This window comes from Passer montanus, unplaced genomic scaffold, assembly GCF_014805655.1.
Source record: "Passer montanus isolate IOZ18808 unplaced genomic scaffold, ASM1480565v1 scaffold91, whole genome shotgun sequence".
Classification (NCBI taxonomy): domain Eukaryota; kingdom Metazoa; phylum Chordata; class Aves; order Passeriformes; family Passeridae; genus Passer; species Passer montanus.
The window spans coordinates 879,548-903,711 of NW_024374479.1; the positions used below are offsets into that span (position 1 = coordinate 879,548).

The window sequence follows — 24,164 nt, forward strand, 5'->3', positions numbered from 1 at the left end:
TGCTGTTGTGAGGGTTTTCTGGATTTAAAATAATGGAAAAAATCAAGATTTTATTTAAATTTTTCTTCTAAATGCATGACTATTTTTCCTTAGGAAAGGAGTCTCTAGGACCTGATTATCTTTGCCCTTGTTTCTGTCAACAGTTACTATACTGAAATAACACTTCAGGCCCTTTATGCTGGGTCCTCAAGGGGAGTTGGGTATTTAACTCATTTTGGTAAAACCAAACAGATATTTTTCAAGGTCTCTATCTTAGCTAGTCCTTGTCTTTATTACAGGTTTTCTGAGTTATTTTTCTCTTTAAAATGTTCGTTTAGAGTTGCAGGGACCCACCAACAGCAAATAATGAGAGGAGCTGGGTACGGAACTTCTTGGTCTCATAATGACCATCCAAAAACATCAAAACCTGAGAATCAAGATGGTTGACCCAAATCTAAAATTTTGTGTAAGTCATTTATATGCATTTAAGAAGACTGTTCAAAAAATATGTTTTTAGCCTTGAGATAAGGTATTGTGAGATGTGTAGCAGATGCTTTGGGACAAAGCTTTAAGCCTTTTATTGACATTTGCTTTGGAAAAAATTAGGTAGCTGTCTGTATAACATCTGATCACATAGTCCTGAAAATCTGGCTGTATTCTTTTTGTTAATTAAAACCACCATTCAATAGTATGCAATGTGGTCTTTTTATTTCAATAGCATGAAATATTTTGGATATTAGCTGCTTCTTAAAATGACTATAAATTTCAACAAATACCAAGAAACACAACAGCTTCAAACAAAAGTGGAAACACCTCACCACAACACCCAATTCTTCCCAGAGCACTTAATCCAAGATTTCTGGAGCTTAACTGCACACTCTAGTGCAGTTTCTGGAGCTATAAAAATTTGTTATTTGTCCCTTAATGTCACAGGTTAGAGTAAATGCTTATATGTCACCGTGATATTTTCTGGAAAAATCCCTTTGCCAGTATTCTTCTCCTGGGAAGCTGAGAAGCCTCAGGGAAAAATGAAAACAATAATTATCTGACTTGCTTCTCCTGTGTTTTTCTGCTTTGGAATGTGGTTTGGACATTGTTTGCCAACAGGTGCGTGTCTGATTGGTTTCATGTGAATTGTTTTGACTTAATGACCAATCACCATCCTGCTGTGTCAGGACTCTGAAAGGAGTCACAAATTTTAATTATCATTCTTTGTAGCCTTCTGTCTGTATCCTTTCTCTATTCTTTAGTATAGTTTATTATAGTTTTAGTATAGCATTCTTTAATATAACATAAGATCATAAAATAATAAATTAGCCTTCTAAGAACACTGAGTCAGATTCCTTCATTTCCTTGCCATCATCAGGGACCCTGAAACTACCACACTTATAGGCTGAATTTTAATATTTGTGTTTTTGTTGTAATTTAAAAGTCACATAAAAATTGTTATAAACTGCTGGAGCACAGTCAAGTGTTTGTAAAAATCTGGCTAGATGACATATTCTCTTGATTCCCATCACTGGAAGAAGCTGCTGGGTCTTGAACAAAGTAAAAGAAGAGGCTGATAAGAGGCAAATCCTGTGAGGGGGTATAGTGATTTTTATTATGCCAATGTTCTCCCTTACACAATGGATCAGGTATGAAAATTCCATTCCGGGAGAGTACAGGAAGTTCAAAGTAGCCTGAAAGTATTCATACCTTTTGATGGACCATAGTTGACTCAACTGCACTGATGGGAGAGGCATCTCTAATGTCTTAAACAATTGAAGACTCCTGAAGTGTTTCATAATCTACATCATTGCATCATTCAGTGTGAAACTTCCCACCTCTGAGCAGGTACCTGGGCATTCCCACTTGACCATAAGTGGATTCCGATGCTTTGTGGGCTTTCCCCACTCCTGACAGATCAAGCCAGTTACCGCCACTCTGACCAACAGACATCAAAATTGCAACAACAAAGTCTCCTTTCAGCATCCAACAGGTGGTAACTCTATACTTTTCTAGTTTATTTTTCCTAATTTTTTCTATTTCTACCTCACATTTATTGTTAAATAAAAATCCTTTCTATTGACTTTGGCATATGGTTTTGTTTGTAATAATCAGATCTTAACACTATATAATTACCTTTTAAGTCCATTACTCTGTTGTTTCTTCTCATGATTCTATTATCTCCAAACTGTATCAGCTGAGCTTTTCTGTATTATTTCCCAAATAAGAAAAAAAGCCAAATGAAAAATCAAAAGCAAAGTTCACATGCAAAAATTATAAACTTCTGCACAGTTGTCAGTATGTGAGCATATTCAAGATAGCATTCTTATTGACTTAGGGGTTGCTACTTTTCGTGATGCTTTCTTGGTTAGTAAAGTCAGTAGCAGTAAAGCCTTGGAGTTGGTAGCAAGAAGTCAGTTGTGCATTTGAATCCCTAATTTTCTGGCTATAAATAGCCACATCACATTTCCAGCAAAAACAATGGGGTTGTTTTCAGCACTGCTCTACTAAGGAGGCATGTTTTTTATTTTCTTATTTTATTACAATTAAAACCATTTCAATCACAAAACTCTGTCCTGCATTTACTTTTGAAACAGAGCATGAGGGATGTTACTCAAAAGTGAAAATCCTGCCCTTCCTTGGGCCAAATGAAAGAAAATGTAGCAGTGCAGCATTACTCACTGGACTTCTATTACAATTTTGAATTCATGGACTAATTACTAATACTTGCCCCAGTGTGCAATTAAAAAGTAGACATCTTGTCATAAGCAGTCTTTTTTCCTTCTGTGTGGGAAAGATGGAAGTATTATCTTTGTCCTAGTTTTGGCCAGGACCTGGAAGTTATTTCAGACCACTTCACAGAGTTGTTGGAGCCAGAGGGAAGTGACTCTCTGGCTTCCAAGAAGGTCATAGTTTCAGATTGAAAAGAAGTGGTGGCATTGTCTGCCATTGTTCCTTGGAGTCCTTGGTGAGAATTCTTGCAAGTGAATGTCTCTCTTTTACATAATTTTGTTGTTAATATTGCTGTTGTTGCTGTCCATTTTTCCATTTTCCTATCTCACTGCTGTTCGCAATAAACTGTTGTTATCTCAACCAGTGATCTTCACCTTTTGTGCCTCCAACTCTCAACTCCATCCTGCTGGAGCAGGAGTGAACTGATCACATATGGTTTGGGAGAGCCTTGGTAAGAACACTGAATTAGTTAGTACCATTCCTAAACCATGACAACCTTTCATCAGACATGTGATAAGGAGTTGCATGCATGGAGTATAGGCAGGTTCTCTTCTTGCTGTAGAGGATTTCCACCAGTGCCTGTGTTCTTGTTGAGTAATAATGAGATACCATAATGAAACTGTAGAAGATGTATGTCAGATGGTTCTCCAATAACATTAGAAAAAAAAAAGCAGCTGAAGTATGGGATATTGAAGGCAGATTAAGTTGTTAATGCATATTAGTATATTCTTAATTTCCTTTTAATTGAAAAAGACATATTGACTTTAATTAAAACCATTTCACAGGAACTGTCAATTAGCACATGTCAAAGTAGTTAATTCAGAACAGAATTCTCTTAATTAGGGTCTGCTTTCCTTTAACTGTGGGGCCAATGAAATCAGCCCTTACTTATCAAGAATTTACATGTCTCAAAGAAATACAATACAAATCTCTAAAAACTCTTATCTATTATTAGAAGCCCATATGGATAACATTAAAATGATGGTGCTGGCATTGTTCATGTCACAGACGTCAGAGTTTCCTTTATGGCTGCTTGGAAAAAAAAAGAAAAAGATGGCTTTGAAGAAAGACTATTTTAAATACACAGATTTATTCTGCATTAAAGAGACTACAAAATTTATTATATAGATGCTCACATTTAAATTATTTAATATGTCTGCTTAGATAAATGGGCCTACTCAAATGTGTTGTGTGTTCTGTGAGCCAAAGACATTTTCAAAGCATGCAACATGCTGTTCTTCCCTTAAATGAACTATAATCAAAAGGAGAAAACAGATTAGATTTTTTTTTTTGGACAATAGTATAACTGTTAGCTTTCACTGCATGTGAGGATTTAACAGTGATTGCTAATCCAGTGGCTGTGAACATCAGTGTGCTAATGTCATCTCCATTATCAAACAGTATATAGTCTCTGTCTTGACTTTCACATTTTCTGAATATATCTCTAACTTGTTGATGGATCTCCACCTCTTGGCAGATGTACTGCTGTAAAGATCTTCTCCATGGTTTCTGGGAACCTCCACATCTGTAATGCTGGTCACATCTCTTCAGGAGTAAGAACAGCTGAGAAAAATATAACAAATCATAAAAGGAATAATTGCAAAACCTAGACTTAGTCTAATCATACAGGGTTTAGCCACTGTTTTACTGACCCCTGTCAACATAGGATTACAGAGATTAGTGAAAGGAATACTTAATAACTGAACTGTGGATTCTAAAGAGGATTATCTGGTAAAATATTTCATGTATCCTGATGGTTTGTTGAATATATTAGGAACCTGATTATGGGCCTGGCTAACTCAGCTGTAAAAGAAGAATCATTCCCCAAAATCAAATATAACCAGTGTGCATTAAAATTTAATGTGTCCTAGAAGTACACTTCACCTAGGATCCTACCCATACCAATTTTTCCCCCAGGGCAACTCTCTGGTAGGGGTGGGTGTAGAGCTGTAGGAGTGCCATGTGTTAAAATCTGTGTTAAGGTTCCTACAAAAGCTTGAACAGTGGATGAACTTTAGCTAGGTGATCTGCAAAACCAAAATATTGTGCTCCAGGAGTTCTTCAGCTCAAGCAAGAGGCTGTGTAGAGATGTTACTTCACTGCCTAGTCTCCTGTGTAAAGTGTACCTGGAATATAACTAATAACTACCTCTACTTTTAAAGGTGACTGTAGATTGGTAGCATAAGACCCTAATATTTATTAATTAATCCCATTGTGGTCCATATTTAATCTGTGCTCATCAATTTAATGCTTACCATGATTTAGAACCCATTCAAGCTGATCTAAGTCACTTTGGCACTGAATTCTGTATTTCAACTTCTTTTATAACATAGCAGAAACAGTGATTTGCATTTTGATCCTCTTGCTCAATATATTATTTGCTTCAAAATGACAATTAGCAATAACTTTTCTTTTAAAATCACTCCTACAGTGGCTGTGCATGGGAAGTATGGTTATGCTCATCACAAGGGTTTTAAAACCGTAAGTGACTGTCTTTATGGCTCTGTTATACTGAACTTCAAACTGTAAAAATATTTGAACGGTTTAAATTATAAGAAATTCTCAGATTATGGTGAAATTTTAAATCTTTGCAGTATTCCAGCCACATTATTAATTATTGATGTAGCTCATATACATAATGGCAGGAACAATGGAGAAACAGTTTTATGAAGGGAAAGTAATATATCGAACCCACAGACAAAGACAGTTAGAAAAAGAATTAAAAGCAGAAGATCCCCCCTGCAAATATACCAAAGCACCTCTCAGCATAGCCTATGTGCCATGCTGTCAAAGCAGTGCAAAGTTTTTTTTTTTGCAATTAATACTAAGGTGACTCATTGCTTAGCAGCAGCACTAATATTTACACCCCTGTGGATCTCATGACTTAGTAGCATGCTTTGACTTCAATTACATCTGTCAGTTTTTGATAGCAAGAAATCATTACAGAAGTTCAAAAGCACTTGAGCTACAGCAAGATCTTTGCAATTATCTATATAATATCTTTCTGCTTTTATTGGCTCCTTGATCTTCTGTGGCAGCCCCAACCTCTCTGTCAACTTTGTTCTGTAAGAAGTTGAACCTTAAAGCATGATATTAAAAATATTTATATATATGTATGAAAATACTGCAGTATACAATGGATTTCACCCAGTCTGACATTCTTCTTGGGATAAATGCTTAATAAAAGTTGCCCATGTGAATCATATGCTGTTCATGTATTGTTCATGAATCAAATGAAGAATCGTTTAAAAATTACTAGCATAACAGAAATTTTTACAGGCTTTTTGTTTAAATTGTTTAAATCGCTGTAGCTCTGATTTCCAATAATTTTAACCAAACAGGTATGGCAGAACTATCCCAGAAAAGGGAGTAATCGAACACTTTTCTTGTTGTTTAAAAATATTTCTTAAATATTTTGAAAGTGAGAATTTCTCAATTATGCATTTGTCCTTCAGAGCAAGACCATAGAGGGTATCAGAACCCAATCCTACAAACCGGGGTGAAAGCACAAAGAGTTTGAGGATTCATTCCATTCTCACAATCACAGTGAATAAAGCCTTATACACACGCAGAGTAGTAAAGATGATTTGTTCTGACCAGTGTGTAGATCACTTACTCAGAAGTCTTTGGTCCTTGCAGCTTGCCTTGCCTGGCACTTCCTCCTATTCCAAGGAGGACTTTAAGTCATGACAGCTGTGCTCATGTTAAACCATGAGAGCAACTGGTTTGCAGCACCCAAAGATGGAGCCTCCACCCATTAAACTGTGAGAGTTCCTCGCTGTCTTCTAGACTGATGTCTTGTTTGCTATTGTTTTGAAGCACAGCCCAGATTTTTTCAAAAACCACTGTCTTTTGGACAACTATGTCTTCTGCTGGCTATTTTTGAAGAAATCAATCTTTCTGTTAAGCAATGAAAAATAATGCTAAGGCACCTAATACATGCCCAAGTATTTCCAATGTTGTGTATTAGCTCTAAACAAGGGCAGTCAGATGGCTGTTCCCTCATTTTGAACAAGAGACCTATGGATCATCAGCAGTTCACTGATCATAAATGAGGAACTGCTGGCTTTGCTCCCACTGTGTCTCTGAGCATATTCTTTCAGATCACATTGTCTCACACTACAGTAATATTACCTACTAATTTATTAAACAATTCTGCAAGCATAACTAAAGCATTTGGGTTGTTAACATATATTTAAGAAGATTTTGAATCAATACATAGTATTTTGCGGTGAAGTCATAAAAATGTGCCAACATGAGTGTATCTAATGCTGAAAATATTGCATGCAGATGTCTGTTTCCCTATTATTCCATAAAATAACTGTTTATTTTTATTTATATGAGTAATTTTAGATGCAAACATTTTACCAAAACCCCATTCATTTAGGGAATAGATAAACACAATGAGCTTAATATAAGAAAGTGTTTTAAAACATATTTTAGTGATTATAAAATGAAAAGAAATTTAAAAAGTCCTAAACTATTTTTCTTTCTTCCTCATGATGAGAAAGAAATATAGGTTATCATCTGGTATATTATTTATTATGTGGCAGTGAAGTGAAATTTGCGCCTCACACCATGTATTCTTTACATGATGAAAAGGAGTATAATTAAATTTGTTTATTTGAAGGTTCTGCCTGGGCACATTGGCTACCAATTTTATTTTTATTGCAGTGCATGGATAGCTAAGTCACATATCCTTATGTTAATGCAGAGTACATAGGAAAGGAAAGGGAAGTATAATTTTTGTTGCCGCTTTTGTAATTTGAAATTTACATGGTGTCTATGCACATTGGCTACCATTTCATTTTTACTGCACTGCACTGATAGCAATGTCATATATAATTAAAACCAAGGTAGGGAAAAAAAAAAGGAAAACCAGATTTTCCCCCCTGCCTCTGCTATGAACATTGTCTGAAATTTTTGTATTGTGTGAATAGCATTTCCAGAGGGTGGTGGATATACTGAAAGATCTTACCTCCATTGTAAAAGAAGTATAATGCTATATGTGTTTGTATTGCTTCATAAGAGAGTGGATAGAAAATATAGTGCTACTCACATTTCTTATCAGTGGGATACAAGTTGGTTCAATATCTAGGAACAGTTAATGTAGAAACAGCCATTTCCCATGAAAACTGGAATAATAAAAGGACTTAATTTCCCCAAATCAGTATATTTTGTTAAAGTGCTTATCTCATGCATCCCAAAATTACTTCTGTGGCCACCTCACTGTCCTTTACCTTCTAAGCAGAGAGCGTGACACACTTTTTAGGATATGTAGGGGTACTCTCTATCTGTGGTGGACTCATTCCCATCAATGACTTGTATAAACAACAGTGACCAGGATGGACATGGTACCCACCTGCATGGGGAGGACCAGACAGCTGCATGACTGATCTCTTTTCCATGATGTGTCATTTTACAAGTTAGCACAAACAGGAGGCAGGAATATGGCCCTTGGATTAACTTTGGGAAAATTGTGCTTTATTATGGTGGATCTGTTGTGAGCAACTGTCTCAGTTTTGGAGAGGAAAAGAGGTCAGCTTATTTTATTTTATAATTCATTATTAAAATTTTTGTATCACACAACATTGCCTCTTTATCCTTGACCTTTGGGGCAACTGTGTTGTGGTACTGTAAACTGACTTTAATTTTTTAGGAGCTGCCCTTGGACAGACAGAAATAGGGCTGCCAACAGAAGATGTGAAGCCTCAGTACAGTCCTTCATCTACAGCTTGGGTAGTTCTACTAATCTGAGCTAGATCTTATGCATTGCAGCTTGCACCCTGCTCTTTAGGCAGAATACCACAAGCTGGTCAACAAAGCTACTGAAAAGTCTGGAAGGCATGTCTTTGAAGAGCAGCTGAGAACACTGGGTTTATTCAGTTAGAGAAAAGGACATGAGCTCATTGCTGTCTACAACTTTCTGAGAAAGGGAAATGGAGAGGGAGGTGCTGATTTCTTCCTGGGATCCAGCAGGATGTGTGGGAATGGTTTAAACCTTTTGCAGGAGAAGTTGAATCTTGCTATTAGGAAGCATTTTTTAAATTGAAAGAATGGCCAAACATTGAGAACAAAGGAATGTCCCAAACCTGTCAGTGTTTAAGAGGCATTTAGACAACGTGCTGAATAACATGCTTTAACTTGTTATTTAGGTAAATAACTTCAATTAGACCTGAAGTGATGAAGTAAGTGGACTTAGATAAGCATTGTAGGTCCCTTTCAACCGAAATATTAGTCTCCCCTCCCCTCCTTTCCTCTCAGACCACAGAGGATGGTCTCAGACAATAATGTCCCTTTCTTTTTTGTTGAGCAGTATTTTGAATGGGAACCTTTCTGGAACATATAGCTTTGCCCCTGCACGGACAGACACAAAGCTGTCTCCAAGTTTGTTCACACACCTTTGAAGAGGCTGTTAATAAGGTGGAATAAAACAGTTTCCAGGCTCTTCCACTCTTGCCAAAGAGTAGGACAATAAAGGAACTAGGCATGAGCTAACCTAAATGTGGAAGGACAAGATAACCTTTGCCAACATATCTTTAATGAATTCTGCATGGCATTAAATGACTATAGATGTATGTAATAGATTTTGTGATGTCATAACACCACAAAATGACAATAAGCCACCTGAAAACAGAAATGCATGACAGCACAGTGTACATTTTTAATGCATTGCCTTGTGTGAGGAGGAGGCTTGGAAAAACCTCCTTCTCACCCACTGCAATAAGTTACTTGTGTGCAAAAGCAGCATCATTCCTTCTTCAAAATATCACATATAATGAAAATCAAAAAGAAACACTGGACAGAGGAATCCCACAAGTCCTCTCATTCACGCTGAATTTGAAGTGTCAGTTCCTGTACTGCTGCTGCTGTTCCTTGGACGGTGTCTGTGAAAATTGGTACCCTCAATCATGCAGCACAAGGGCACAGGTGATGGCTTGCTTTCGTAGAGACCTTTGCAGTGTTGGGCACAACTTTTGATGATGCTGGTGTTCTTTTCCTTCTTTAGCTCAAGTGAGACTGAACAAGTGTGAAATATTATGTAGCAGGTGTTAGAGAAAGAGGGATAATGCAGCAGTTTTGGAAGAAGTGCTGGATGGAAATGAACAGCTAAAGTCTTCATCTGGAGAGGAAATCCAGAACTGTCCTTTCTTCATGAGCTGCATGAAAAACAGGGAGTGTGTATTGGGGGTTAGTAGAAAACAAACTTCAACTTGTTTCTAAAGGTCTCCATATGCTTTTATTTGTGTTTTCTATTTTCCTTTTGGCTGCACTGGAAATTTGTTTTATACTGGCACCTCCCAGAACATTTTTAAGTTATGAAAAACATACTTCTCTCAGGGCTCCACAAATGAACTATGACATTTTCCCCTTCTCTAGGTTTTTATTAAGCTCAGTGGGACTAATTCCCTATTGCTCTGCTCCTTGTGTAGGTCTTATGTGTCAAATGGGTGTGAAATGCTGGCTAAAACTTCAAACATATCTATATATAACTATAACTGGTCAAGCTTGAAGTTTGGGATCACACCCCCAAAATTTGTGTCTAAATCTTACATCTCCAGTGTGGGATGACCTTCTTCACATGGCAGGTGATATCACAGGTATTAATAAGCCACTTTCTCTTCCATGATTATTTTTGTAACAAAATGCTGGTTTACTGTCTAAAGTATATTTCATCATTCTATTCCCCGCTTTTTGGGTTTTTCTTGACAGCCACCATGAACACTGACCGGTAGGCTGACAATGGAAAGTAATAGCAGGAAAAATGGATTTTTCCCAACATGTTGAAGACACTGCCAACAATCCCTTTGCAATCCACCTGCAGTCTGCAGTTACAGAGAAGCTGAAGCTAAATAACCAACGATGGACTTTATATGCTAAAAATAAAACAGCACAGAAGACAAAAAACCAATTTTTAAATAATAATCAAAGTTATTGACAGAAATGATGGATTATTTTCTGTGATAAACTTTCTCCATGAAATATTATTCTTTCTCTGGAATAACTGCAATGGATGGTGACAGATGCTGGTACTCAAATTTAGTTTTATTTTCTGTCAGAAACTTATCCTTAGGGCCTTCTAGTTAGACACAATGATATATCTATATCTAGTTTAAGGAAATGTCTTCAAAATTCATTTGTAAGAGAGCTGTATTAAACCAAATATTCAGATTTGTGGTGATGGGATCATTTAATATCTAATATGTCTAATAGCAAAGAAGAAATCTGACTAAGACAGTGGAGTAAGAAATTTTAGTTTCATCACTGTTTCTTTGCAATCACTTCCCCAAATGTTTACACATGTAAGCACTGACTAAAAATCACTTAAAAAGTTTAAACCAATGCTATTAGAGCTTTTGCTGATTGTTTATTTGACCTGCTTACGTGAGTACTTGAAACTATGTGTTGTCTGAAACTGACTTGCAACAGGTGAGTTTAAAGACTAGTTTAAAACATGTGTTGATTATGAAATGAACAGAATAAGTCTAAATTATTTCAAAATTTATATAAAAATGAGTGTATCAAAGTACACTAAAGCATCTGACTATTTATACCTAAATTTTAAAATAATAAATATATAATAATTAACCAGTAATTTTGAAATAGATAATTTCCCGCTATGTTTTAATACATTTAATAATGAAAATCTTCAGGCTAGCATGTTTTACAGAAGACATACAAGCTTTTAGTGAAAAAAAAAAAAAGAGAAAGCATGCTGGTACTCCTTTGAAAGCAACTTTTAATGTGAAAACACTATTAACATGTTTGATCTGTCATGATGGGTAGCAGAATAGGATTTTATAAAAATTAAAAGAAACTTTTATTGGAATGGACCAGAAATTCAACAAAAAAGTATTTGATAAGGATTATATTTCTGGACATCTAGTACAAGCAATTATTCGTAATAATAATATTTCCTTTTATTAATGACTATCAGAGATATTGAAATGGTGTTTGGTAGTCTGTTGGCCATCTGTCATTTTCCTGGCATACCAAAGAAGTTAAAATAAAATTATTTGGGAAGAACACCATTACTTTTCTGCCCTATATTGATGATTATATTCATAATAGGAACTGATATCATGTTGTGCCATCAAGTGACTTTGTGTATTACCCAACAGCTTTCTTCCTGACAATCCAAAGATGGGCCCAGAAGGAAGAAACTGCTCACTGAACTTCTGTCTTGCTCTCAAAACATTATATTAGAGCATTTGTTGTAGGACACCACAACCAGACATGGAGAACTTTTTGCAGCAGAACAAGATGCTAAGGAATGATCTTCAGATTTCCATGGGGTTGTCTCCTGTTCATGGTGCTGCAATTTGCTGTCTGCAGATGAAAGTTATTTCCCATTAATTATTGATGCTGCAATACATCCTAGTCTGTTTTAGTAACAGATAGCTTTGCTTAGTTTAAAGAGCCACTGCCAGGAGCTTAATAGCCATTGGTTTTGATGAGCAGAAAACAGGCTGGCCTTTATTTTTTTCAGAAACATTTGAAAAACGACTACTGCCATGACCACAAAGTATTAGCAATCCCTTTTCACAAATTCAGTTTGTTCATAACCTTGTGACATAGACCATAAATAGCCTTCTTGTATTTCACGCATATGAACAATTAACATGAACAGTATATACAATATTTACTTTACAAAAAACAAACTAAAGTGCTATATGAACAACCCATCTATTGGCAAAGGATTAATTTCCTATTCCACATTAAATCCAGATTGTATGCCTAGCTAACTTGCTTGCTATGACACTGTACTGGTTGCAGGTGGTAGCAAGGAAAATATTAATCATTTGGCACTGGGGCTGCTACTGGAAAAGTTATACTAGAGAAAAAAAAACTAAGAGAAAGCTGAGATTTGGATCATAGAAAAGCTCATATGATTTTCTGCACCAGACTATGAAGTTTAGAAATGAAAAAATATTTAAAAGGAAGCTATTTTTATTTTTGAAAATGATTCTTGGTGAGTTTATTTAATATATTTTATTTGCACAGATGATTAGTATGATAATAATAGCAAAATGCTAAAAGAATATGTGAGAATTCAAAAGAATAAATCAGAAAATATTTACTGGAGTGAGTAATTTTTTGTCTGCTTTATACCTAAAACCCAGGTACCCAATAGGAATATAAGACAGAATAACAGTTAGGCTACTATTTTTTTTAACAAATTTATCTTTGTGCTTTGAAAACTGGAAAAGATATCTTGTCTGATGAATTGGATGTTTTAGTTTTTAAGTAATATAATTAAAAGTGTTGATTACAGTTAGGGTAGAAAAGCAACTGATAATGGTGTATGTAAGAACATACCAGAATTTTTTACATGCTTTAATCTTATCACAATTTCTTGCTAAAGATTTACATAAAGAAAAAAAGATTAAATTCACAGAGTATTTAATTCTGTCTTTTGTTCAACATAATGAGAAAATATTTTTGTCTTCCAAATGCAAAGAATAGGCAAACCCTTTCACTACTGGAAATGTCCATTTTACTGTTTTAATCTTGATTCAGCACGTAACTTCTTCTAGGAAAAACTGATGATTTGCTCTATTATCAGAGATAACACAGGGCCAAACAATGGGCAGATTGAACAGGCAAGAAAAAGATGAGAATTTCCACAGAAATTCTGTTACTTGTATATCTTTAAGTGATCAGGAAAGTGACCCTAGCAAGATTAAAATGTTCAGGGTGCCTTCTCCTTCCCAGACAAGAGGTAAGAAAACCTGATGGATTAAAGGATAATGCTATCTCAAACACATCTATCTGAAGGAATGACCAAGCCCATTTACCCATTTTCATTAAAAGAGACCAGACTTCCTGGCAACATATGTAGCACCAGTGTACACGCTGATGCAGGTTTGGAAGGACCTGCAGCAAACCAACTGCCGCCACTGGGGTAGTGGAAACCTAAGGATGGATCTGATTGGCAAGTTATGTAGTGAGTTGCAGCAAAGTTGAGAATGAAAACTCTTTTGGATAGGAAATTATAATAGCACAAGATATTCCCTAAAAAAATAATAATATAGAATCATAGGTGGGTCTGGGTAGGAAGGGACCCTTAAAATTCATCTAGTCTAATCCCTCTGCCACAGGCGGGGACGTCTTCAGCTAGATCATGCTGCTCAGAGCCTCATCCAACCTGACTTTGTATGTTTCTAGAAATGGGGTGGGCATCTACCACTTCTGCGGGCAACCTCATCCACTGTCTCACCATCCTAATCTTAAAATATTTCTTCCTCATATCTAGTCTGAATTTACCTGTTTTCAGTTTGATATAATTACTCCTTGTCCTTTTGTTCTATATCCTTTTCAAAAGTCCCTCACCAGCTCTCTTTTAGCCCCTGTAAGTGCCATAAGGATTTTCTGGAGCCTTCTCTTATCCAGGTTGAACAAACCCAATTCTTTCATCCTGTCTTTACAGAAGAGGTGTTTCAGGCCTTGTGGACTTCCTTATATTTGCATTTGTAGGTCCAAAATCTTACACTGGTGTCCCCCAGAGCCCAGTGCAGCACTCCAAGTGGGGGTTCACCAGAGCAGAGTAGAGGAGCAGAATCACCTCCCTTGCCTTGCTGGCCACAGGGCTCTTGATGCAGCCTAGGACACATGCTGGGGCATGTCCAACCTTCCTTCCATCAGTAGGCACAAATCCTTCTTGTAAGGCCCGCTCTCAGTTCTCAACCCCCTGACTGTATTGATTCTGGGGTTGCCCCAACCCATGGGCAAGACCTTGCACTTGGTCGTGTTTAACCAGATACATTTTCCAGAATTCCACTTCTTGACCTCATCCAAGTCTCTCTGTATAGCATTTTGTCCTTCAGACACATTGGGTCTATGCTATCAAAATATGAGTGCAGACAATGAAATAGGAAATAAATACACAGTCAATAGACTTTAAGGTGTTATGTGGATCTCCACAGATCTAATTCGGATTACTTAAGCTCATTTGGCTCTACCTTTCAAAGAAGTTTGAGTCTAGCCAAATGAAGACTCAAACTTCTAGCCAAATGAAGGCCATTCATGTGGGCTAAGATACCCATAACTCCTTTGCCTTCATGTTTCCCCTAAAGCAATTGTAAAAAAATACTAATTTTTTTGTTTTCATAGGAATTTAGAAAAGCATAAAACTAAAGTGGGCCTCAAAACCACAAAGACGCTTTGGAGTTTATACTCTGCCAGGTAACAGAAATAGAGGAGAGCATACATTGACAAACCAGGAACAGTTAGGAGTGAAAGATCAAATAAGGTGTGAGAAATCAAAATACTCAGAGATCTTTGACAACAGATATAATATTTTTAATTTAGTTACCAGTGCAAATGGTACATGTGTAGACAATATCATGCTAAAGAGAGGGGACAGAGAGGTTGAATGTTGAATTTCTCTTCCTTTATTTCTTCCTTTCTCTACTTCACTAATCCTGATGTCAAAGAAGTGCAGTTTCTGTCCATACATTTCACTGGAGTTTTATCAAGCTAATATATGGATTCTACAAATTAATCTGTGATATTGTACTGTAATTCAATAGACAATGCTTAAAAAAAAACCCCAGACCTATCCCTGTATTTTATTTTCCATGTTTTCTGGTGGTTGTTATTAAAGGTTTTAAATCAACACTAGTTGCCACACCACAATGTCTGAAATACTATTGTCATTTTCTCCTATAAGATAGATACATCAGCATAAATATTTCAATGTCAAAGGAGGTATTTCTTTTTCCTCCATGACTACTGTTAAAAGACTTCAAATATTTATAGATTTTTTCTTAAATCTCATTGTCAACACTTGCCAATACTCAGAACTTAAATTTCTCCCAGCAGATAAGTTCCCCCAGTATTTTAATGTATTTTTTGTTTCTAAATGCTATTCTATTCAATGGAAATAAAAATGTGGACTTAACAGACTGATGCATGTAATGAAAACGATGAAGCAATTTGAGAGATACAGCAATAGCAAGTTACCAGGACTGAATTATCTCTCTCCAAAATTCTGAAGAAAGAAATTTATTGATTATAGTATGTATAGATGGGAATATACGTTACCTCTTTGTGATAGTAATAATAATATATAACCACCCCCATCACAGTCTGAAAGGCACTAATACTGCTAATTTCAGGGTTTTGAGTTTAAGAAATGGTGTGAAAATTCAGACACTTTCTGGTGCTGGGAAAGTTGTTGAATTGTCCTAAAGGTAATAAAAATGCAGGACTTGAAGGAGGATAACCTGAAAGGACTGAAACTATGCCTCTTCTGTAAAGAGGAGCTGAATTACAGCAAAACAGGTAAAAGTAAGAAAGGAATAAAAAACCCTAGACTTCCCAAAATCTTATGGTAAAGGTAATTTAAATAAACTGTTCAAAGAAATACATTTCTTTGTAGGAATGAATGAACTCCTACTTTGGATTAAACCAGATATTTATTATTTTTAATGCATCAGTTCTCCCTCCCCACCCCCCACCCAGCAGGAAGGTAAATTATAATTGTACTGACACGTAGTTAGGATGGATGATAGCTCCTGCTGTGTTTCTCTGGTCATGTCGAGACATGTTAACTGGGATGGAGAAAGTAAGAACTAGCTAATATCAGTAAGGTGATTTGAGTGGCTTGAAAACGGATATGGTCAGTGGTAGGATGCTGGGATAACTGAGGTGTCTGCTGAATTCTAGCTCTTCCTGCCAGCTCTTGCAGGGTCTCACACTACACAGCAACCTGTCTGTCCGTCCATGCCCAGGCTGTGGCTGTGTTTACTCCTGAAACAAATCTTGATTCTCCAGATTTGTTCTCTAGGAGCATACTGCAAAGACTGCAAGGATGTTGTAGTGCCAGTGGAGACTCATGCAAGGTCTGCTTGTGAGGAGCAATGAGGCAGCTTGTGTTCCCATATTTAAAAGAACAGCAATAACACAGCCAGCCAATGAATTAGGCTTTTTTTTCTGCTTGAAACCTGTAAATTATACAGAAATCAATGTCATATTGTCACCCTAACCACAAATTTGTTGCTTGCTGTACATCCAGGTTTGTTCATCTGACTTTGGGAAGGACACTTGGTATCACTTGGGTAACACACTTTCAACACAGGTTTTATTTAGCGTGTCAGATTGCAAAGCAAGTAGTTAGACCTCAGCCTGAGAATGACTCGCCTTGGATTCACCCAAAGTCTGTAGAAAAGAATATCAGTTGGGTGGATGTAGGCGTACAACAAATGGAATAACTTCTGCCCTATGCAGACCCACAGATCAAAAATAGGACACATTGATAAACAGAAATAAGATTAATTCCTCTGTCTGGCTTGAAATCAAAAAGGAATCCAGTTCTATTCCATCAAATATTTTGGCTGTTTTTTAAAAAATAGTTGGATCAGTGCATTGCTGTTATTCACTGTAACAACTCATATAAACAGATAAATATATGACTTTTTAAGCCAAATGCTCTTCTCAAGCTTTGAAATGATACTACTGTGAAAAGTTTAGCTATCTAAAAATAATCAAATATAATGCTTCATATTGTATAATAACTTTTCTATCTGAACAGGTTAGGAAGGATATTTTCCCATGTTAATGGGTAACCTCACTTTTATTTTTTCATGAGCTGATATGTTTTTGAGATACTTATTCATTAATGCTGGAGACACAATGTGCCTGGCCTAATTCTTTTTGACAGTGGTGTTACTACTCCAGTTGGGAGAAAACATTTAACATCCCAGAAAAAATGGAACTGTTGTTCCCTTTGCTTCTCATGGATTGAGCTAAATCATTCCTTTAGGGTCATCCAAATTTTGGTCTACTTTCTTTCTCTCTCAGTCAATCAAATGTAATTTTTAATGTGTCCAATAATCACTATGCCCAGACTTTACCTATTAAAGCACAAGTAAGCACAAAAGTGATGCAGGGGCACTGGCTAATGGTGACTTTCCCTCATACATACATATGTAAAAAGCTTGTCAAATACACCTCTGCCTAATAAGAAAGCACAAGTGTTCTGACAAACAACAGCAACAAATTAAAAAAATAGTCACTATCCTGTCAAATAATGTTTTTATATCAAGGATCTGGAATACAAAACATGTTTATCAACAATCACATTATGAGTAGAATTCACCTGAATGTAACACCTTCTCCCTCTAAGGTTTTGAGTGAGGCACATTAAAGAAGATCATACAACTTACTTATCCCAGGAACAAAGGTTCTTTTTTGAAAGCTGTCAGCTTGCTGACAGATATTATGAACATTTACTTCAGTCTTGTAAAACATTTAATCAAATTTGTTCCTATAGCTTCAGTCCAAGAGGGTTACTGTTTTGTTTAGAAAAATGTACATAATTGAGGAATAATGAATACATATATAACTTGAATGCAAGCCATTATCTATGATATTCATTTATTTGTAATGAATACATACTGGTCTATAACAGACTTAAGGGCAATGTAAGCAGTGTATGAAAATCTGTTTAATATAAGGCTATTTGCCAAATTTGCTATTATGCACCATTCATTGAACTTTAAGAACCTTTTGAAAATATAGATTGCATTTGCAAACTTCCATGTATGGAGAGCTGGCAAGCTGCCTGGTTTCTACTTAAAGGATCGTCATCCTTGGAAAAACAAATTTCTCCAAATAGAAAAAAGTCAGTGTTTTCATGTTTTACTGCTATCAAACTGATAAGGCTGACAATTTAATGTCTCAACACCTGAAATACCTGTGGATAATTAGTTACTTCAATCATCAGAACTATAAATTCCTCTGTTTTCAAAGGTTGTATACATATGACAGAGCTATTTAAAAGTTTTACCAGAAGCCTCCCCATCCTCAATCTTTGATTTCTCTTAAGCTATGAAATTACTTTTTCACCAAATGCATAATTTTATAATTAATGGGAAAAAAAATCAAATCCTGCACTGTAATCAGATGTTTAAACCTTTTTATTGATGTCCTGTTTCATTTAATTTGATGTGTATTTCATAGCCTGCTTGCCTGTTAAATGTATGTGGAAAGGTGCTGGCATTCCAGCTGAAGAGATCTTCCTGAGTGAGAAAATGCTCAAGGCTTTTTTAAAGTAGGCACCAAACATATATTTCCCTTCTTTGACTCCAGAAGATGCTAATAGCTGTCCCAGAAGACAGGTATCACAATGTAAAAGGCTAGCAGAGCTGTGAACCTTCAGGATCTGACTGTTAGCAAATGAGGTGGGTAGTTTCTCAAAACTAATAAAGAAAATGGCAGCAATGATGAGATGCAGAAGGACCTGACAACAACAACAACAACAACAATGAAAAAGAAAATAAAAAGAAAAGAAAAAGAAAAGAAAAGGAAAAGAAAAAGAAAGGACAGAAAAGAAAAGAAAAGAAAAGAAAAGAAAAGAAAAGAAAAGAAAAGAAAAAAGAAAAGAAAAGAAAAGAAAAGAAAAGAAAAGAAACCAGCAAAACGAGAATTCTGGGTAGTACAACATCTGGCAGAGCTGATTTTAATATTTGGCAGGTTGAGTTCAGTAATCTTTGCTATTCATATTGATGTGAAACTTCATAAAATTTTAGAGATTTGTATGTATTAATATATGCAGGAATGATGCTACAACATGGAAACAAGTTTGCTAGCACCTGCCATTCATTTTCATGATAAAAATTGATATGAACTTTTTAAAATGCCTAACAGATAACTAATTTCAACACTCAATAAGAAAAACTACATCTTTAGAGTGTCCTTTATCTTTAAAAAGTAATTAAAAAAATAGACTAAAACTCACCAGCCATGAAAACCAACATTCTTCCCTCCTCTCTTTTGGTTCTTTGATTACTTGGAGCCTTGTAATCAAACTAAGCTTAGTTTCAGGACCCTTGAGGCAGTATCTCTTAGTTCTCTGTCAGGCTCTGCTGGAAAACAATCAATCTTGTTCTTGTGCTGGTTTTGTAGAAGTGCCACAACACAAGGAGTGCACTGCTTTGCTCTTTCTGTGAAGCTTCGATGACAAAAGTTTATCAGAAGCTGACTGTATTTAGGATTATGAATATGCAATGACTCTCATTCGTATTGAAGCACAGGAACATGGTCTGACATCCCTTGCCACTTTTAGCTCTTGCAGAGTTGTCTAATGAATTGTCTTGCTCTTTCACTCTCACAATCTTTGCTGTTATGGCCCAGTTTGAGAACACTATTGATGGCAAAATATTAATTGCCAAAACCCACTCTTGATTTTGTTAAACAGTGTTGAGTCAGTGTTTAAATTGTCGAAACAGAAAACCATTAAACTCTACAGGAGATAAATCCATGGCAAATGGAGGATATCATGTCTGCATGCATAGCCATGCACAAACATAAAGGTGTATGGCACAGGTATGCATACAGTCTTGTAACTGCACTTATACTTAAAGACAGATGTGTGTGTATCAGTGAAGGGTCTCAGAAACCTAATGTCCTGATTAATTTTTTCTTTTACTTTTCCAATAAGAACAAATGGAGACAATGGAAAGTTTTTCAAATGAGCTTGACTCTGATACACTGGTATTTGATCAACTGTTTTATATTCTTCCTTATCCCATTGGAAATACGCCAAGCACTTTTCAGCTCATCTGCAATCTGTTTGAATAAGTTACTGATAAAGAGAGTTCAACATGTGATTAAGACATATGGCTTGATTTATTGTATTTGAGGAGGTGTGTAGGCTTTCAGAAAGAAGTGAAAATGACCCTTCCCCCCAACTGGCTAAATTCAGTATTTTTCTCCTATTCATCTGAAAAGTCTTCTGACATAAAAGAAGTTTTAATGGCTCTCTGCAGATTGTGAAGGGTAAAGTGACTTGAAACAGCTAATGTATTTAAAGAAGCTTAAGCAGCATTCTGAAAGGTGTGTGTGTACTGCAAATAATAAATGTTATGAAGTACTCCCAGTAGGATGTCAGTCCTCTGGAGCTCTATATATATTAATCAGTAATGGAAATCTTCCCAGTTCAAGGAAAGAGGATCTCTTTAATTTTTACTGTGATTTTTTGGCACTGTTGCTCTAACACAAGCTTATCTTACCTCTTAATCCAAATTTAGGACTGTCTGTTCTTATCAGCTGGATTAGAAAATAACGAACATCTAATGAACATCTACATGAAATACAAGAGCGGTTTAAAATAAATGTGATTCTGACAAAATTGGCTCAACTACCATACATCAAACACTTGTTACCTCTCTTTGCTTTAGTGACTCACATGACTAAGAAAGAGTGAGTGATAAAATCTGAAGAAAGATTAAACCAATCTGGACCTTTTTAAAGATCATCAATCATTCTGCACAGCCATGATATTATTCGTTCCAGTAAGCCTTGTTCTCCTATTTTATGGACATCTCAAGCCCCCCACCCCAGGACAAGTGCTACCATGGGAAATAATTTTTATAGGCAGCATCTCAGTGTGGGCCAATCAGATCTAATCACATAACAAGCTACTGAATTATTCAATGTTCTCCCTAATTTTGCATTCTTCCTGCACTTTGCTGTCACTACAGGATTTTAAAAGTATGGATTTTTACAATATTAAGAAGATAATAATTTGCAGAATTTTTTCTTTCTCTATGTCTTTCAATAATCATCTTTCCATTAGATAATTGCAGTGTACACACTACTATACACAGAATATTTTTTCTAAAATAATAACAATCCACAATGTGGCACTCACAGTGTTTAATATACAAATATAAGGGCAACAATAGCAAAACAATAGTGTTCAAACATAAAATATTCATATTTACAGAGCAAACTATAACCAGCATGTCTTTTAGCTGTTGCTGTGAATACAGGGCTTACATTGTATGTGAAAATATTTCAGTTTTAATTGCAAATCTATGCAGAGATGATTTGGGGTCTGTAATTAGCACATAAATTTCAAACTTTGCAACTGCTGTGGAAACACACATTATTTATGGAACTATTATCTAAATATAATTCAGTGTTCTTTGCTTTCAATAACTACTGTAAAAGTCTGATTTAATAAAATGTGAAAAATTTCCCATCTCTTGCGCTTCTGTTCACATTATGTAGCATTCATTCCTCTGCACTGCCATTTCCCACTCAATCTGCTGTGGACTTTGCTTTTATCCGTACTTCACTCACACCTCAGGGAGATTTCTTCACAACCATAAAGTGTCTTGCACTTAATTAGTTTAAAATGAAAGCCTGGATTATTCAAATAGCTCTGAACTGCACAAACAGAGTAGTTTATGTGGCCTCCATCCTCATGCTTTTCATCATGGCTAGAAGCAGGAATGGACAGGAGTCTAGTCTAAGCTGGGTTTAAGCTCCTGTGTTCAGATTTCCAGTTATCCAGAGAGAGTTAATGGAAGGACAAAGTGTTGCCTTGTTATCACCCACGTATTGTAAACTTCAGGCTCAACCACTTCTACCTCCCATCAGTGTAAGGCACAACCAGTACAAAATTTGCTTCTTCCTTGCCAGAAATCTCGTTCATTTTCCATGCAGGTTACTTGCAACACCTGTTTTACAGCAATAGTTTCTGAGACCGTTTACTGTTCTTGAGTTTAAAAGTGTATTTTTAGATCTCATGGAACTGTGCATTTTTCTTGCCAGCTTTGTCTCTAGGTTCAGGACTGAGACTGCAGATAATGAGACTGGGCATGAGATATGCGCAAGTACCAGTGCCAGGTTAAATAGCAAAACAGAGCTTGCAGTAACAACAATGACAAAGTCCATAATATGGGCTTAAGTTACATTAGAATGTGGCACATCTGAATTTTTCTATCCTCTACATTTTTTCCCTCATATCATTTTGGGTCCCTGTGTATATAGTTTTGCTCTCTTTAAGGAAAATACTTGCCCACTTTTTGTCTGCTTCCAAACTGCAAAGATGGCCAGCTGTCTCTGGCTGTTCCAGCACCTCTTTTCAATGGCAACCTCAACAGCCACTGCAATAATAATCAAAATAATGATCACTAACAGGGCTGCCTTGCTTCTCCCAGGGCTGCCTGCCCTTACAGAAAAAGCTGTATCTGCAGGAGCATGACCCAGCCCACTCACAGGGTGGGCTGAAAGCTGTATCAGTGCCAGGAATGTGCAAATTTTTTGGCATGTGGCTACCAGGATTTTCTCAGACCTGGGAGCAATACCTCCTCATATGTCTGTCCAGTTGCTAGCACTGTAGAGAAGCAGGAACCCTGCATGGTGCACACCATCATAATTTTCTGTTTGGATGATGATATCAGTGTTATGGAGCACATGCTCTAGAAAGAGAGTTAAAAAGATTAAAAAGATTAAGTGTGAAGCCATTGAAAGCTGTATTTTAAAGCTCCAGTATTACTCTTACCATTACAATTTAAAGTGACAGAGGCCCAATTATGAACAGTAATTTCATTATATAAAATTACTTTGTTTTTTATTAAAATTAGTTTACTTTGTAAAGCCCTCATTTCTGCTTTGCCATCACTGTCACAGAACCTGTCTTCATGGCTTCTGGTGTCAGCAGGATCCTGAGCCTCCTGATGAGGAATGGACCAAAATGGCAGAAAGGCTTGAAGCCTTATGGGAAATAACAAAACAAGTGGCCAAGTGGTCTAGTCTGCTCTTGTGGTAATATTAGACAAAACTTCAGTACCTGTAGGAGATCCCAAACCTGCATTTGACACTTTAAGTGGCATCAGGAGGCTGAGAAGACAGTGAGTACATTTTTAGGAAGATAAAAAAGGATGGGTGAAGCAGGAGAAGTTTTCTGACAGATGAGTTAAAAATTGTTGCTTTCTTCACAATTTTGATGCAAAAATTTGCTGGTTGTTTACACAATAAAACTTAGCATTCAGTGTACCTCATAAGACTGTTCAAATTAAAAAAAAAATCTTCTGTATCTTTATTTGGCTGGTGCTACACAGACTACTTCAGATCAATGCACTATACCATCTTTAAAACCTCACACACAATGTGCTCGCAGTAGTCTTATAATTTTGGTATATTTTTCTTAACGTCTGGCATGATGACATGCCATGAAGGCCTGAGCTTTCTCATGAGAAGGAAGGTACAACTTTCTTGGAAAAGAGAAAATTCTCATACAGAAGGTCTTTGAAAAGTATCAGAGTTGTGCAGCCTTTCACACAAAGATTTCCAAAAGTGAAATTGGCATTTGGCCTACAGGTAGCAGAACTGTAGTCTAAAATTTCGGGAAAGTAGACCTGTCCTGGTATCAGCCAGACCATTTAATGTGCAATAATTCAGTTCAATTTGATTTTTTCACATTATTAATGCATTTCCAGATGTAGAACAATGAATCCAGTTTTCAGATGAGATTAGTCACTCCTGAATAATTTGGGAAATCCCTAATAAATGCCCAGGTAGAAAGGAAATCAGAGTACTCTTTTCAAATCTGACAGAATTAATTATTTCTCCTTACAAGTGATATCAGAATATTAGGGTATTTTTCCTACCTACTTGGTAAGCAGCTGCACATGAGATCATGACATATAAGTCACACCTTCAGCAAT

The 24,164-nt window shown here is 36.3% G+C and overlaps 1 long non-coding RNA gene across 3 annotated transcripts in view; it reads left to right on the forward strand.

Annotated features, from left to right (window-relative positions):
- The window catches only part of LOC120495808, a 43,056-nt gene extending 21,404 nt beyond the window's left edge, over positions 1 to 21,652 (forward strand). The window contains exons 5-7 of one of the 3 annotated variants that reach the window (XR_005626154.1): positions 318 to 445; positions 10,414 to 10,730; positions 11,823 to 21,652. This is a non-coding gene — a long non-coding RNA (uncharacterized LOC120495808). Of the gene's footprint in view, positions 1 to 317; positions 5,915 to 10,413 lie in introns of those variants that run through there. The other 2 variants (XR_005626153.1, XR_005626152.1) reach the window with 2 other exon arrangements.
- The last annotated feature ends 2,512 nt before the right edge of the window (positions 21,653 to 24,164 follow it).